The sequence below is a fragment of the Callospermophilus lateralis genome, unplaced genomic scaffold (assembly GCF_048772815.1).
Source record: "Callospermophilus lateralis isolate mCalLat2 unplaced genomic scaffold, mCalLat2.hap1 Scaffold_65, whole genome shotgun sequence".
Taxonomy (NCBI): Eukaryota; Metazoa; Chordata; class Mammalia; order Rodentia; family Sciuridae; genus Callospermophilus; species Callospermophilus lateralis.
In genome coordinates, this window is record NW_027514826.1 from 3,214,683 (window position 1) to 3,231,722 (window position 17,040).

At 36.5% G+C, this 17,040-nt stretch overlaps 1 pseudogene; it reads right to left on the reverse strand.

Moving 5' to 3' along the window:
• Nucleotides 1–9,655, reverse strand: part of LOC143640820 (short transient receptor potential channel 7-like) — an 85,908-nt pseudogene extending 76,253 nt beyond the window's left edge.
• Between the last annotated feature and the right edge of the window lie 7,385 nt (nucleotides 9,656–17,040).

The following is a 17,040-nucleotide window of genomic DNA, read 5'->3' on the forward strand; positions in this document are numbered from 1 at the left end:
CATTCTCTCCTCTGCTCATTGTGCATCATTAGATGTTCAAGCACAGGCCTAGAGTGGCCTAGTCAGATTCCTTAGTGTATCAGGGATGATACATAAGTGAGTGCTTTGAGGGCTTTTCTGCCAGATTCTCTTATACACACATACACCACACACTTGCACCTTCACAGCTTGAAAAATATTTCCCCAGTGGAAAAAGAAATGATTTTCAAATCATTTCCTGCATGCTAAGCAGGCATTTTTTATACTACCAGCCAAACTTTCAAACTTCAAGGAAATATATTTTCCTAGGGTGTTAGTCTATAATATTTAAAAATCCTGAAAGTATTCGAACCATATGAGAAACTATTACAAACACTGGAGGGTGGGGCATAAGACTTACTCAATTTTGGGGACTGCTTCCAGCCTAGGCTGGGACTTCACTCAGCTTTTTGTCTTCCTAGCCCCAGATGGCCAGAGTTCAAGTGTACTCTGAGCACTCAGCACCAAAATTCAAAGTAAATCCTCTTTCTCTCCAGCTCTTCCCTTTTCTGTCTTGATAAGTTTGCAAGCAGATTACAAACTGCCATCTCAACATCTTCACCTTCCACAATGGGATCTCACTAAAATCATAGCAGGTGGCAAATTGGCCTGATTTATCATTATTTGCATTTTTAATTTGTGGTATTTCAGGCCTGGAGGGTTTTTATGGGTCTTAAAATGACAGCACAACATCAATATATAATTTATTATCTATTTTTCATAATATCCGTGGTTAACTATCCATTGAAAAACACAAAGGTCATTAACACTTAAGGAGAATCAGTCACAACATTAGCTTTCTTGATTCCTCTCTGAGGTCTGTCAGAATAAATTGCTGTGACTGAAGCACAAGTCTCCATGCTGCTCTTGTGTCAACAGGAAGATCTTCCTCAGCAGCAGCTTTTCTAGCCTTCAGAATGGGCAAACGTTAAATAACTGAGCTGCACTGTTTGTTGGGCTTCCACAGTTCTCTGACTTGGTGACAGTAGATGCTTTCAAATTGAAGCAAAATTTAAGGGAGCAAGAGGGATCCCTCCATCCCATCCTCCTTTCTTTCCTAAGCCCTGCAGTATTCCCTTGCCATCCTTTTCTTCCTCATCCCCTACCCTGCCCCTAGGGCACTGCTGTCACCTACTCTAAAATGGAAAAAATACTGACTTCTAATCATTTTGAAACATCATTTCCACAGATGAGCAACACATATAGACAAATCGCCTAGGAATGCATTTAGGAAGATATCAACAAAATAAAGGGGTACCTTGAGCAATTTTATAAGAGAATGATCAGCAAAGAAAACCAAGCAGACTAATTCAGGAAAGATACAGAGGCCTCTATATTCTTGGTGGCAGGAGTTACAACCCAACCGAGATAGACATATTCTTTATTTTTTCTTGCTAACCCAGATGCTTCTACACAGAGAGAGCCCATTCCACCAGGGTAAAGCAACCTGAATAGTCCAGATCACACCAATCTTCCCTTTCTCTGGCTCCTAGTGTATAGATAAACCAATCAATCAAAATGTCAGTTTTGGGCAGTGCTCTCAAACCCTATTTTAGGTAAGACAAAGAAGACACGCAACATATGATTAGTCTTCAGTCATTGAATGTGAAGGTTTTATCCCTGGCTACCAGCTGTAGTCTTCTTTAGAACTTTCCCATTTCACCATGTTCATCAAATACTACTATGAAATCCATAAATGTATTAAGTTTGAGCCATAGATAAAAGTAATAATTTGCTTCAGCAGCTGGAATGATTATTCTTTTAGGATTTATTTCATTCCTTTCATCACGTATTTCTGGAATGCTTACTAATTTACTGGGTATATTTAAGGCACTGGGATACTCCACTGACCAGTTGAATTTTAATATCTTTCTAGACCCAAGAATATAAGAGAGACATATGCAATCCTTGAACAACTACACAATTTCCCCACCAAAAAATATGGCTTTCTAGTAGGCATCTGATTCCAGACACAATTTACTGGAGACCTTGACATTGGCTGCACTTGTTGTGAATGACTAGCCTCTATTCTGGTAGTAAATTAAAATGACTCCCCAAATTCAAGCTTATCCTGGATGATATGTACTAGTCAGGACATGTCACTCCAGAGTGAGCATTTTAGAAGATATGGAGGATGACGTGTAACATATTTCCAATGAAACACTGATAGTATTTTACATAATTGATGACACTAGATCATCTCCATAACATGTGAGAACAAGCAGCCACATGTAGTCCCTAGAAAGCAGAACAGACTCATCAAGAGTGCAATTATAATACATTCACTGGTTCTTTATTCTTTCATGACAGTTTGACTTCTTTCCTGCTAAACTGCTCTCTAAGAAGATTTATAATGTCAGGAATGAACAAACAAGGATAGTTGAATAAGTAATAAAATTCTAAAGGAACTGTTATGTTAATTTATAATGCACCATTTGTCAACAATCTGAAAGACATTATTTCAAACAAACGTTACTAGGTGGATGTTAACAGCCAGCAAATGTATTTATGCTAGCTCTTATTCTGAGTAAATGACTGCATTATAGAAAGTATTTGCCATAATGTTAGTAGTGTTCTTAATTGTTCACAATTTCCATAATTTACTTTTGAAATTATAGAAAATTATTTCAACAAACTTCCAGTTTTAGATATTATGTACACTAAAATATGTCAGACTTTGGGTTTTAGTAAATGAAACAAATGGCTCAGATGTGTTTACAAATGTTAGTGTAGCATTGTTTTATTTAGGGTGGCATGCTCCCAGATGTGAGATAAGTAGAGAATTGTGCAATTATCCAGATAATCTAATCCAAAGCACATTTTTTGCTTGTTTTTTTTTTCCTTCTTGGCCAGAAATATCTGAAGTAATTGGCTTAGCTGTTTCTTTTATAGAGCCTGTTTAGGATTGGTCTGAAGGCTGGGGAATAAGAAAAGTTCCAGTAGCCTTGCTTGGGAAATCATTGCCCTTGGTGTGAGAAAAGAAGAGACAATAGCTATATTTCTTTGGAGTTTCTTTGGGTAATCTCGGCATCAATAGCCACCATGTTTTCTAGATGAGGCCATGAATAATGTTAAGGAATTAGATGAAATAAAATGAGCTTAATTATAGGGTGTTTTATCTATTCACAATCTGTGGTGCCATGCTACCTTCTCTTGGCCTAGTTTATCTATCCCTAGCTGGTGGGACAAGCCTTTTCTTTCTGGCTTTATGTATGCATTCCTGAATTGCTCCTCTCTTTAGTCTTAGTGCCCCACCCAGTCCCAGTCCAAATCCTCCATTTCATCTTAGGTTAATAAATTTCCAAAACTCTGGTTTTCACTACTTAGTACCTGAATCATCAACTTTTAGTGGCTTTCCATTTCCTCCTACAGAATAACATTCAGAGTGCTCAGCCTTACATGAAGAGCCCTCTGAGATCTGCCCCCCACTTCATCTCTTCAGCATTCCTCTTGGGTGCCCCAGCAAGAAGTCGGTATTTTGGTCACATGGAGTTCCTCATCTATCTCCTCCCTGCTCTGGGCTTTGTTGGGCCTCATCTTCATTTGTTCATCCAAATGCCACCAGATACTTCTTTCCCCCTGTGTCCACCTCCTACTGCTCAGTAAGACCTGATCTCATTCCATCCTTTGAGATCTCCATGAACAACATGTCCCAGGAGAGCCTTCCTTGCTATGAAATGGTACACATCCTTGGTCACCTAATTGTATTCTATGAAGGTATAGCTCTTGCATTGCATCACTTTTGGATAATGAAATTTTTACTTGCAAATGACATCTTTTCTCAGTTTGATGACCAGCCCCCATGTGATGCCTTTTTGTGTGTTCCATAGCCAAAAGGGGAAATAATGAGCCCAATTGTAGTTACTACTCTTCCAGCCACACCTGGAGTGAGGAATCCCTTCATCATTCACGTAAAGGCCAATAAAATTTTGAGAAGCTCAATGTATGAACAAGACCTCTGGCACAGGTTTGCTGGAGTGACTGAATCAGCTCTGGATGCCTAGACTAGAACAATGGTTTCATTACTTATTTACTGGGTGCTTTCTGTCTACTTCTGTGCTCTCATACAAAATGGGGATAGTAGTAGTACCCACAGCATACTGGTTATTGTTAACCAAGATAAATAAGTAAGGCAGTTAGTGCATGGCATATAGTAAATGCCCACTAAGTGTTGTTACTTTTATTAAACATCATGTCAAAAGAGTTTCTTACATTATGTCCTAGTCTTCTCTTTCAGGGGAGTGTCAGTTGACAGTAAAAGCACAGGACCACTCTTAAATAATGGACTTTGGAAATGAGTATCCATCCTTTGGCCAGATAGGTAAGGTGCTCTCAGGGTGGCTAAATTGTAGGGCTTTGCCCTAGACCATTTACTGGAATGACAAGCAACTGTACAATTTTATTTGCTTTTTCATGAGATGCCATCTCAGCCCATTGACAAGAAAATAGCAATAGCTGGTGAGGTTTAAGAAAGGCGATCCTGTGTCTTTTAACATTGGGCTGAGACTGAACCTAAGATTAGCACAGTTCAGCATGGGATAGAGATGTGAATGAGACAAATCAAAACCATGCAGATGAAACAATCATGAAGTCTAAGACCAGACCAGGAAATAACCTTGATATCCTAGACATTCCTAAGTGACCATGGATAGGGCTGAGGTATCTGCCCCAGCACCACAAATTCCTTGTTTTTTACCATATTGATTTGTGCAAAGTCACCTTTTATTTACATTTATGTGTTTGTTTGTTTTTTAATATTTCACCTAGTGGGCTGCTTTTCCCTCCTTTCCCTCTGTGAGCCTGAATGACAAAAGCCTGAGGCTTTCACCCTTTCTCAGACCAGAAGACAACCCATTTTGATACTGGGCACATGTAGAAGAGCCCACTGGGTCATCTGCCCTCAAGAGTGGGAGAGTTACCTTGAATTCAGTCTCATTGTTGGCTAGTCTGGCTAATTCGTTGCTTAGCTCCAGTGCGGTGAGGACGGGGTCTTCTCTAGACAGTGACAAATAGGCAGCGCTTGCCAGTCCTTTGTAGGCATTCATGCAGGAGCGCGAGTGACTGAAGGAATCTTTCCGCTGCTTCTCGGTGCACTAGATGCACTTGCAGAAGTAGTCGTGGGGCCGCTTGATGCGGGTGCCCTTGAACAGCAGGATGTGCAGGATTTCGTACTCCTGGCAGTGGGCCGCCAGGATGATGGGCGTGATGTCGTGAGAAAAGCGTGTGCCATCCTCATCATAGGCGTAGAAGTCGTCTTCCTGCAGCTCCTGCTCCAGCGGACTAAGTGTCAGGCGCTGGCACTGTGCGAAGGCCGGGTGGTTGAGAATGGCCTCCACAATGTGCACATAGTTCTTGCTGATGGCCAGCACAACGCAGCCCGCACCCGCGCCAAGTTCTCTTTCATGAGCAGCAACTCCGTGATCTCCAGGTGCTCGTTGCCCACGGCCAGCTACAGCGCATTCTGTCCCATGTAGTCCATGCAGTTGAAATTGAGGGTCTTGGACTCCTCCAGCAGTTTCCTGACCACTGTAATGTTGCCATACTCGCCTGAGTCTAGGAAGCGCTCTTCCTCAGGCGTCAGGCACGTGCCCTTCTCATTGAACATGTAGGAGGGACCCCGAATAGCCTACCGGGGGCCCTTCTCCCTCAAGGTCGTGTGCCTGCCCTGCATGTTTTTGAGTGCTGCTCCCCAACCTGTGGGACAATGAGGCAAAGAAGTTCAGTTACATTCCCAGAGGCCTGCAGATTCCTCAGAGGCAGAACAAACAAAAATTGTTGAGATTAAAAGAAAAATCATGATTGGAACGTTATTACAAACTATGAAATCTAATTAGAAATCATTGTCTTAAACACCCAGATCAAGACAAATAGTTGCCTGAACTTTTTTTTTTTTTTTTTTTTTTTTTTTTTCAAATGGAGAATCTTCAGTTATCCAGTTTTTCTACCCTTGGGTACAGGAGTCCAGCAGAGCTGTATGTGGGTTGATGTGGAATGTGATGGGAGATGGAGATAGAGTGTGGGGAGGGGGAGGGGGAGGGGTGTGGCAAAGGCCTGTTTCATCCATTTGTGTAGTCAAGCAAGTCACTTGTTTCCCCTGTACTTTTGTTTTCTTATGTACAACATAGAAAACTTTCTGCACCATAGGGTCCATGGGGGGATTAAATGAAGTAATTTGAATGGAGAAAGTAGGCAGTATTACTTTTATTCTGTTCCTTTGCATCTACCCCCATTCTACAAGGGTTGTGTCCACCACAGTTACTGCCACATTTGCCTCAAATGTCTTGCCCCAGTACATTGCCATACTGCAAGTATGATCACATAGGCCTGTTTATATATTTCTCCATGAAAATGAAGCATCTAAGAGAAAAAAAAATGTGACAGGGAGCAGGACTAGAGTCATTGCCACTTGCTGATGGCTGTAATCAGCCCTCCTGAAGGAGTTCAGTTGTAACTTCTTAAGACTGAACCTGGAGTTTTATATGGGGTGGGGGGAATAGATCAACTAAAATGTTGGGTTCACTTTTAAATATTCTTTCTCACTGTTGTGTAATATAGAGGTTAATATTAATACCATTAATCATAGCAGTTAATATTTATTAAGTACCTATTATGTGGCAGGTGCTATGCTAACATATATAGGTGCTAACTTCACATATATTAATGTGTTAATTCTTGTATCAAACCTATGAGGAAGGCACCATTATTATCCTCATCTCAAATAAAGAAGGTGAGTGAAGCTAGGCTCAAAGACAGTATTTGAAGTCAGAAGGTTTAAAGTAGGAATTCCAGGTCTGCCATTTGCCAGTCTGTGACTTTAAACAAGTTACCTAAGAAATTAATAAGGTTTTAAATGGCAAATGAGATAAACTAACAGCTATCATGTAATTTGAGCTCAAGTCAGTATGTTCCATTTCCAGCTAGCCTTGAGTACAGAAGAAGGGGGCTGGGCCAGATGATCCCTCAGCTTCCACTGACTTAGACGTCTTAAACTTTTCTGATTCTCCAGTTGACCCTTCCTGAATTTTCTATTCCTTTTCTTCACTCTGCTTCCATGGACACTATTCAAATAATATTGAACGGCATCCATTTTAACAAGACATATCTATTCTAATTTCTTAGGAATCTGTTTCTAAATTTTTTTTCATGATCCAAGAAAATTATCTTTTTGTTATCAGTTATGTCTTAATGCATAAAGAATACTTAGTGTTTCACTTAAGCCATTTTTAATATTTTTCTAGTTGTAGGTGGACACAATACCTTTATTTAATTTATTTATTTTTATGTGGTGCTGAGGATTGAATCCAGTGCCTCACATATGCTAGGTAAGCACTGTACCACTCAGCCACAAATCCAGCTTAACAAGCCATTTTTAAAAGTAATCACAGAGTAAGACTTTTAAATTAAACCTAGGGTTTTGAGGTTTTAAAAAACTATTAATTAATCTTATGAATTTTTTTTAATTTTGGGCTCCATGTAGTTTACTTCTCATTTTACCTTTTGACCTATGCCAGCATGATTTTTGCTATAAACCAAAGATTGGAGGCCAGAGCTTAGAACTCTAATTCTGTGTATAGCAGAGTCCAAGGGAAAAAGCTGCTAATGTGGTAGAAAATATTCTTTATCTGCAAAAAATAAAAGAAATAATTATGGGCAATTCAATCTATTTGGATTTTCATGGCTTTCTCTTTATTTCCTAAGTCAGGCTTTCCCTTATTTTTCTGTCTTTATTTACTCTATTCCCTAATTTGCTTACAAACCATGTCATTAAAAGCACAGATTTTTGACCATAAGGAATGGTTCATTTCAGATCCTTATAAAAGCTAAGAAGCATGAAGACCAGAGAAGTAACTTTGACAAGGTTTCGGTTAGTGGCAGAGCTGGAACTGGTATTAAGTTCTTTAGATTTCCAATTTATGTGCTTTTTCCATGGTATCAAGAAATATTTTAGAAATAGCTAGATCAGACTTAGTATTTGCTTTTGAACTCATTCTTGCTTTTTTATTTTCTTCCTTTAACATTTAAAGGAATTTTTTTCAGTATCATGCAGAGGCACTTAACCACTGAGTCACATCTCCAGTCCTTTTTTGTTGTTTATTTAGAAACAGGGTCTCATTAAATTACTGGGGGCCTCACTAAGTTGCTATTGCTTTGAACTAGTAATCCTCCTGCCTCAGCCCCTCGAGCTGCTGGGATTACTGGCGAGTGCCACCATGCCCCACTGAAAGGAAAACTTAAAGTATTGTTGAATCATTAAAAAGCTCATTTCATTCATAAATTTGATTTCAGTAACAGACATTTAGATTTGTTTTAGACAGCTCTGTGAGATTGAGTTAAAAATTGTTTTAACCCTTTATAGTTACCCTATTAAAAAATGTTATACATTTGTAATATTGTTGAAATGATAAACATGGTAAACACTGAAAATTAACATTAACACTATGCAAGCTAGCACATTGGTTTTGTAGGTTATTAAATATATTTACATTTTTATTATTTAAAATAATTCTTTAATTCTTCTAAGTTCTCTGTGGTCTTTGGCTAATTCTAATTTTTAACATTTGACTTAACATTTTAATGTAATCTGTTCAAAATTATAAAAAATTATTTATTTTGTGACTAGTCCAGGTACTTTTTTTCCTTTTTTTTTAACCTCACCATTTAATCTTCAGCTATTTAATTTATCAGCCCTTAAGGAAGGAATAGGGTAGGATATAGAGCTGGTGAAACTCAAAATTGTCAGTTTGTTTTTTGTTTTTGTTTTTGTTACCTTCAATAGTAAAAAAAAAAATTTGAAAATAGGCAAAATGTATTGAAATAATGATACATGTTTAGGACCCTCTTTGGAGTTTGGTTTTCCATAACCAAATGTTTACTCTATGGGAAAATAGCTATTATTCTGTTAAAATTCAGTGGTGTACCAGAAGACCACGCAGGGGCTTTTGGAAAGAAGACTCCTGCTGTATCTTTTAGGAGGCCTGCCTCAGTGGTGAACAGATGGAGCCATTCAGCATGGGAAATTCTAAGCGGAGCTAGCCTTGGAAGAGAGGGTAGTGTCTGAAAATGTGATGTATATTCTGGGTAGGCAAATACTTAAATAGACATTATAAGAATACAGTACTATTCAGGTCAGTGGTAGCATTTTCTAGGTACTTTTGGATCTTTTCTTTATTATCCCCTATATCAACATTAACTAAAACTTGGCATTCATAAAATAGTAATGCAACATCTTAATTTTCCCCCTTTTGAGTTACCTGAAGACTCTTAAAAAGTATATAAATGTAATCAATTATGCTTAATCATACATTTAAACTTTCCTTTAAAAGAAAATTTAGAACTGGTTTGGAGAATCTCAAATGTATAGTTGACAGATTTATATCTAGCCTTTTACTATATGTATATTTATACACATGTATATACACATACATACACACATGCGTATCTGCACACCCACACACACTCTGTGTGTTTCTCCTTTTACTTGTTTTCTGGCACAAGTCCAGTTTGTCTTCCCCTTATAAGGTATATTGTCGTAACCTTCTAATCAATCTCCCTCAGAATTGTACTGATCATTTCAAACTCAGCCTTCAGTCTTAATAAGAGCTCTAAATCATCCCTTTTGACTTGTATTCTTCATCATAGTGTTCAATTTACTGTCTTCAATAAACCTCTTTCTATCTAAAAAGGAAATTAGTATCACACTTTAAATTAAACATTATCCCCACCCACATCTTTCACTTCTTTTAAAGTCATCTTCTCTCACTATTTTAAGAAACTGCTCACTTCTGACTATCCTGGTTCAAACCATTTCTCTTTGTCTTCCCTTTTCGTTCTTTTCTCCAAACTCCTGTTTTTATACGCAGTAACTCACAGTGTAGCTCTTTATTCTTTGGTATATAGAGAAAAGATTAGATGAGAGACTTCTAGGATTTCATCTTTCTGTGTGTGTGTGTGTGTGTGTGTGTGTGTGTGTGTGTGTACACACTCAGTTCTTGTTAGATCAATAGCAGGCACTCAATTAAAGTGTATTGAGTGAGTAATGAAGGAATAACAGCTATGAGTTAGTGAAGAATCCTATCAAGGTGGATAATTGTTTTGTGGGATATGGTATTTCAAAGTTTGAAGATTTTCTAAGCAAGATAGGGCAACTATTTTCTTTGCAGTGGAATTTTAAGATCAGAAGTCATGGTAAACAAGTAACTTTTGATTAGTTATTCTAAAGTGCAAAAACATATGTTCATGGTGTAAAGTTTTATCTTCATTTAAGATCCTGGAATTAACCTGAGAGTTGGAAAATTTCTCATGGAGGTAAGTATTTGGGAAGAAAGGAAAGCTGGGAAAGAGAAAGGGGGACCAATGGAAGATTCATAAATGTATCTGATTATTAGTATCTAAGGAAGGAAGAAAACTAACCAGTAATTATGATTGTAGAGTCCTAGAGAAGTCTAGTTTGAACAGCTTTCTCAACTAATGCCATAATTTAGCTGATGAGTGACAGAGTGGTGGCATTCAACTTGTAGTTTTATTTGGTCATACCTTCCACATTCTTTCTCCTGAGGAAATGCCCAGACATGTAGATTCTGGTGACAGCAAGGCAGTTAAATAATCTGGGGTATGAATTTGGTTTTATTTTATATCCCAGCAGCTATAAAATCTGTGAAGAAAACTCTGATTCTTTTTTTCTCTATGGAAAACTGAATACCTTCTTTATATTTCTTCTTTGGTGTAACTCTGAATTAAAATTTTTATTTAGGGATTACTTAATTCCTATTGTTTATCTTCAGCAAGAATTTTGAAGCTTTTTATAACTGTAAAAAAAGTTGCAATTCTCTTGAGCTATTGCCAATAGCTTACAGTGGTGCCAAAATTTATGTGTGGGAAAGTTGATTTCAATGAGGGGATTTTAGCTGAAGTTTAGCTAAGAAACTAGTGTTTTGCTGCCAAGCAATTATTTGCATTTCTATAAAATGACTTATACTTTCAACCAATGCTTTCTTTCATTGTAGACTAATTATTTAATTTATTATCAGTAGTGGTATATATTCTATAATGGAAACTATATTCTTGTTTAATTTGGTTAAGCTTAGTCTTTTTTAAAATATGTGATTTGGGTACTTCCATTAAACATTGCCTTTTGTTTAAATGAAATCCACAGGAATTAAATCAACAGCTAGAAAAAAGAAAAAAAATGGAAGAACGTGAAAAAAGAAAGGTAATTGCTGAAGAAAAGCACAAGGAATGGGTTCAGAAAAAGAATGGACAGATAAAAAGGAAAAAAATGCATACACATATTCTAACATCTCTTTTCAAAGTCTTTCTTCCAATTAGTCCTTAGCTAAGTTTTTCTTATATTTCTCTTAGGTTCTTTCTTCTTTGGAGTTTTGCTTTTGTTTTTTACCCCTACCCTCATGAATATTTATCAAGTCTCTTGTCTTCTGCCCTTTGCCCTTTACTCTTCTTTTGTTTTTGGTACTAAGGATTGATCCCAGGCATGCTTTACTACTGAACTACATCTCTGCCCTTTTTATTTTGTTTTGAAACAGGGTCTTACTAAGTTCCTGAGACTGCCTCTAACTTGCCATCCTCCTGCCTTAGTCCCCTTGAGTCACTGGGATTAAATGCATGCACTACAGAGCCTGGATGCCCTCTAATTTTGTTCTTTTCTATCCCTCTGACCTCTACTAGTGTCTGCCTGCATTCAGCAATTCTAAATAGTTTTTTAAATATTTTTTTAGTTGTATATGGACACAAAACCTTTATTGTATTTATTTATTTTTATGTGGTGCTGAAGATGGAACCCAGCACCTCACATGTGCTAGGCAAATGCTCTACCACTGAGCTACAATGCCAGTCCCACCGAGTCTGAATCTTTAGACTTGAATTTTTTGAGTCTTGGATTTCTATCCATTAGATCAACAGGCAACTCCAAATGTGTACACCTAAAAAAAATACCTTTGCCCCATTCCTCTTCATAGACTTTTTCCTATTATTCCTTTATTTCTATTACTTCTACTGTGTCTTCAGTCACTTAATAATAATAATAATTCTGTTGCTCCAAACATCCCTTCCTTTACTATATATAATTGCTGCTTCTCTTTTATTTTCTGAATAGTCTCATTACTTCCTTCAACTTTATTGTTTACTTCTCCACACTAGGATATAAGTTCTTATAAGATCAGGAATTTTGCTTCTTTTTTTCAGTTCTCCAACAGCTTATCCATTACAACACATTAGAGGTACCCAGGAATATTTGTTAAATGAATAAAGCCTTCCTGTATGTCTCTGGCCAGATTAAACTTTGCTGAATAGATCTGACTGTCATTCCTTATGTCTAATTTTTTTCATGTTCCACACCTGTACTGTCTTCTGACTGAGATTTTGAAAACTCTAGACTGACTGCTTGAAGAGTCTCCACTCTATTCCCTGAGCCAAAGTAGCATTTCAGTCACGTATACCATCTGTTTTCTCTTTATTCTATGCTGATTCTTTTTACTGGAATTATTTAGGGAGCTCACACAAGATAATTACAGCTGCCCCCCATCTTCTTGGAGTATTAGTTTTACGGGAAACTTTTTGAGAGGAAAATGTTATATTTTTATGTTAAAGCAAACATAGGTATATAAAGAAGTAGACTGTAAGTTTTATTTTTATTTTATTTTTCAAAGTGTTGATGATCAAACCCAAGGCCTTGCATATACTAAGAGAGCACTGAATATTTTTAAATTATTTTTAAGGTACAAATAAATATTCTAGAAATCTTGAGCTTTTGGCTATACTGCCCCGGCCTCAAGAGTATGTATTCTTGAGAAAATTTGAGAATACTTATCTTCTTACTATTTTTCATTTCCTAATTTTTACATATGGTATTTTATCAGGGTGGAATCTCATCATATCCTCTTTTCTAATTTTCCATTTTTCATCTAACTCAGATTACTTCCTACATGCAGATTGGCTGTTCACATGTTAGAGATTCTTTCCTGTGAATCTTTGTTCAATTAATATTAACTTTTATAGCACTTTATCATATGGTCCTTTGTATTTTGTGTATGTTTTATAAAAAAGAAAAAAAAATGGCTTTTTTTATAGTATGTACATCCCTTTGCTTTCCTTGTAATTTTAAGATCCTTAAGAACAAGAATTCTTTCTTATATTATGTTTTATCCATTACAAGGTTTATAATTCTTTGTATATAGTAAGCATTTGTAAATTGAATGAGTGAATGAATTTTCTTTTTTCTTTTTCTTTTTTGGAGTGCTGGGGATCAAACCTAGGATTTCTCTCATGCTGGGTTTTACCACTGAGCTATATTCCTATTCTTCCTTTCAATTTTATTGTTGTTGTTATTATTATTATTATTATTATTACTTTTTAATTTATGGTGCTAATTGAATCCATGGCCTTAAGCATGTTAGGCTAGCATGCAACCATTGAGCTATCCTTCATATCCCTACTTTCAATTTTAATACATTCTTATGTTGGATCACACATTAGAAATTTTTTTAAAAAGGTCTTTATTTTGTTTATTTATTTTTATATGGTGCTGAGAATCGAACCAAGTGCCTCACATGTACAAGGCAAGTGCTCTGCCACTGAGCCAAAACCCCAGCTTGATACATTAGAAATTTTAAAATACCTGGGCATGGTGGCACATGCCTATTGACTCCAACTACTTTAGAAGCTGAGATGGGAGAATCACAAAGTTGAGGGCAATCTGGGCAATTTTCTGAGACCTTGACTCAAAATGAAATTTAAAAAGGTCTACGGGAGGGTGTAGCTCTGTGAGCGACTGCTTATCTACCATGCATGAGGGCTTGAGTGGAATCCCTAATACTGCCCCCCAACCCCCATTTAAAAATTATTCTGCTATCACTTTGTTTTATATTGTGATTTTGTAAGTTTAGAATGATATTGATTTTATTATTAAAATATAACTATGAATATAGATAAATGCTCAAATTATAGGACAAAGTTTTAAATTTTTAATTATAGTTTTTGTCCTTACCTATCGTTGAATCTGATGCCAAGTGATATTATTATAAGTATCAAATAATTTCAGTAAGTTGAAGATAACATAACCTTCATCATCCAGGCATTAGAAAAAGGAAATAGGTTAGAGAGGTGTCTTTGTGTGTGTGTGTGTGTGTGTGTTATAACCATAAAAGTATTTGATTCTTACTTGGATTGTGTTTGTTTAGAAATCAATTACTATGGATTGTGTTTGTTTACTTCATCCCCAAAAGAGTACTTTGAATAAATGTCACAATCAAAATAAGTCTATATGACCATTACAAAATTTTGGTTGACACCTTTTTGAAGTTTATATGAAAACAGTGCTCCATGTATGGTGTGCTCTCTCCTCTAGAAGCTTCTCTTATCTTCTATATTCATTCAGCTAATTTTAACAGTGACTATTCTGACTGCCTGCTGTGCAATAAAATACACCTGTTTTAAGTTTATGAGTTTGACAGATATATGTACCTGTATAATTAATAAGCACCAGAGTCAAGATAATAGAACATTTTCATCACTCTGGAAAGTTCCCTTTGCATCCAACCCCCATTCCCTTCACATAGCCAGTCCCAGCTTCAAATATCCTGGTTATCTTTCTATTCTGTAAATAAGATTGTGCTTTCTATAGTTTCTTAAAAGCAGAATGAAAGAATGTGTTGGACTTCTTTGTATTGGACTTCTTTTGTTTTTAAATATATCCTGATATTTCATATATTGTTGATTCATTTTTATTGATTAGTAGTCTCCAATGGAATAGCACAAATTGTTAATCCATTGAATTGTTGATGGTCAGTGGATTGTTTTCCATTAGGAGATATTATGAATAAAATTCTGTGACCATTTATATACAAGGCTTTTGTGGACATTTGTTTTCATTTGTTTTGGGTAAATGTTTAGGAGCTGAATTGCTGGGCTATGTGGTAAGAATGTGTTTACAAGAAATTGCCAAAGTATTTTCTAAGGTGCTTATACCAATTTATGTTCCCATGACTATTTAGGAAAGTTCCAAATATTTTACATCTTTGGCAAACCTTATATTGTCAGTCTTTCATTTTAGTTCTTCCAGTGTGTGTATAGTATATACCATTGTTTTAATTTTCATTACCCTGAGATCTAATGCTGTTTCGCATCTTTTTATAAGCTCATTGTATTAGTTTTTCAGGGTTGCTACAACCAAATACCACAGACTTGGGTGGTATAAACAACCGAAAATTTTCTCATGTCCCAGAGACTGGAAATCAAGATGAAGGTGTCTGCAGGTTTGGATTCTCTTTAGGCCTCTTGCCTGCAGATGGCTTGTCTTCTGGTTTTTCTCTGTGCACACATATCTTTAGTGTATTTTCCTCTTTAAAGGACATCAGTCTTATTGGATGAAGACCTCATTTAAGTTTGATTAACTCTTGGAAGGTTTTATTTCCTCACACTGGGAGATAGGCCTTCAACATAGGAGTTAAAGGGACACAATTCAGTTTATTATACTTATTGACCATGGTAGGCAAGCACTCTACAACTGAACTACATATGTTGTTAGCTTCTTTTGGATTTGTTTTGTATCGGTTTAAGTGTTTTGTCCATTTTTTGAAGGGGTTATATGACTTCTTATCAAGATCTAAGAATTTGTAAGAATTCACGGTTGAGTAAAACTTAGTGGCAGAGAGCATGCTTAGCAGGCTCTGTGTCCAGTCCTCAACAAGCCTCCTCTCCTACATCAAAAGACATGTAGAAATTATTCTTTCTTTTCTTTCTTTTTTTTTTTTTTGAGATGGGGATCTTGGTGATATCACTTTGTTACACTGGTTGGCCTCAAATTCCTGGGCTTGTCAGGTGATCCTCTTGTCTGAGCCTTCCAAGTAGCTGGGAATATAGGTATATGTGACACTGGGTGAATTTGTACATTTCTCTTCACTTTTTCTTTTCTTTTTTTAATGTGGTGCTGGGGATTGAACTCAGGGCTTCAATCAGGCTAGTCTAGCACCTACCAATTAGCTAATCCCCAGCCCTAGAATTCTTTATATATTCAGACCGCAAGTCCAATGTCAGATAAATGCATTGAAAATATTTCCTCCCATTTAATTTTCTTTTTTGCCAAGGACAAAATCCAGGGATATTTACCTACTGAGTCACATCTCCAGCCACTTTTTATTTGTTTGTTTTGAGAAAGGATCTTACGAAGTGGCTTAGGAGGGCCTTGCTAAGTTGCTGAGGCTGACTTTGAAATTGAGATCCTCCTGCCTCAGTCTGCTGAGTCATTGGGATTACAGGTGTGTGCCATTACTCATGGCCCATTTTATTTTTTTCAATAATATATCTTAAAGAGCATCCTTTCATTCTTCCTTCCCTGGGGATTTAACCCATGTAGACTTTACCACTTAGATATATCCCCATCCTTTTTTTTTTTTTTTTTGAGACACAATCTTGCTAAATTATGTAGGGCCTCCCTAAGTTGCTGAGGCTGGCCTTGAACTTTTGATCCTCCTGCTTCAGCCTCCCTATTCACTGGGATTATAGACACGCACCTCTGTGCCCAACTTAAAGAGCACAAGTTTTAAATTTTGACAATATTCCATATTTCAGTTTTTTCTTTTATGGTTATGGTTTGTATGTCTTTATTTAAGAAACATTGTGTAGTTCAAGAGTATAAATTATTTATTGTTTTCTTCTAGAAGTTATAACTTTAGCTTTACCTGTATGTTTATTTTGAGTTCATTTTAATATCTGGTTGAGTTAAATGTTGGGATTCATTCATTTGCATACATATATTTAATTGTTCCACTGTTAACTGAATAGATAATCCTTTCCCTATCAAATTACCTTGGCACTTTGTTTAAAATCAATTGACCATACACACACACACACACACACACACACACACACACAGATCTATTTCTGAATTCTATTCTCTTCTATTGATTTATATCCTGTGTCAGCAGTAATAACTTGTTACTACATCTCTATAATCCTTGAACTTATACTTTTTAAAAAATAGATAATATAAATCAACTTTTGTCTTCTTTT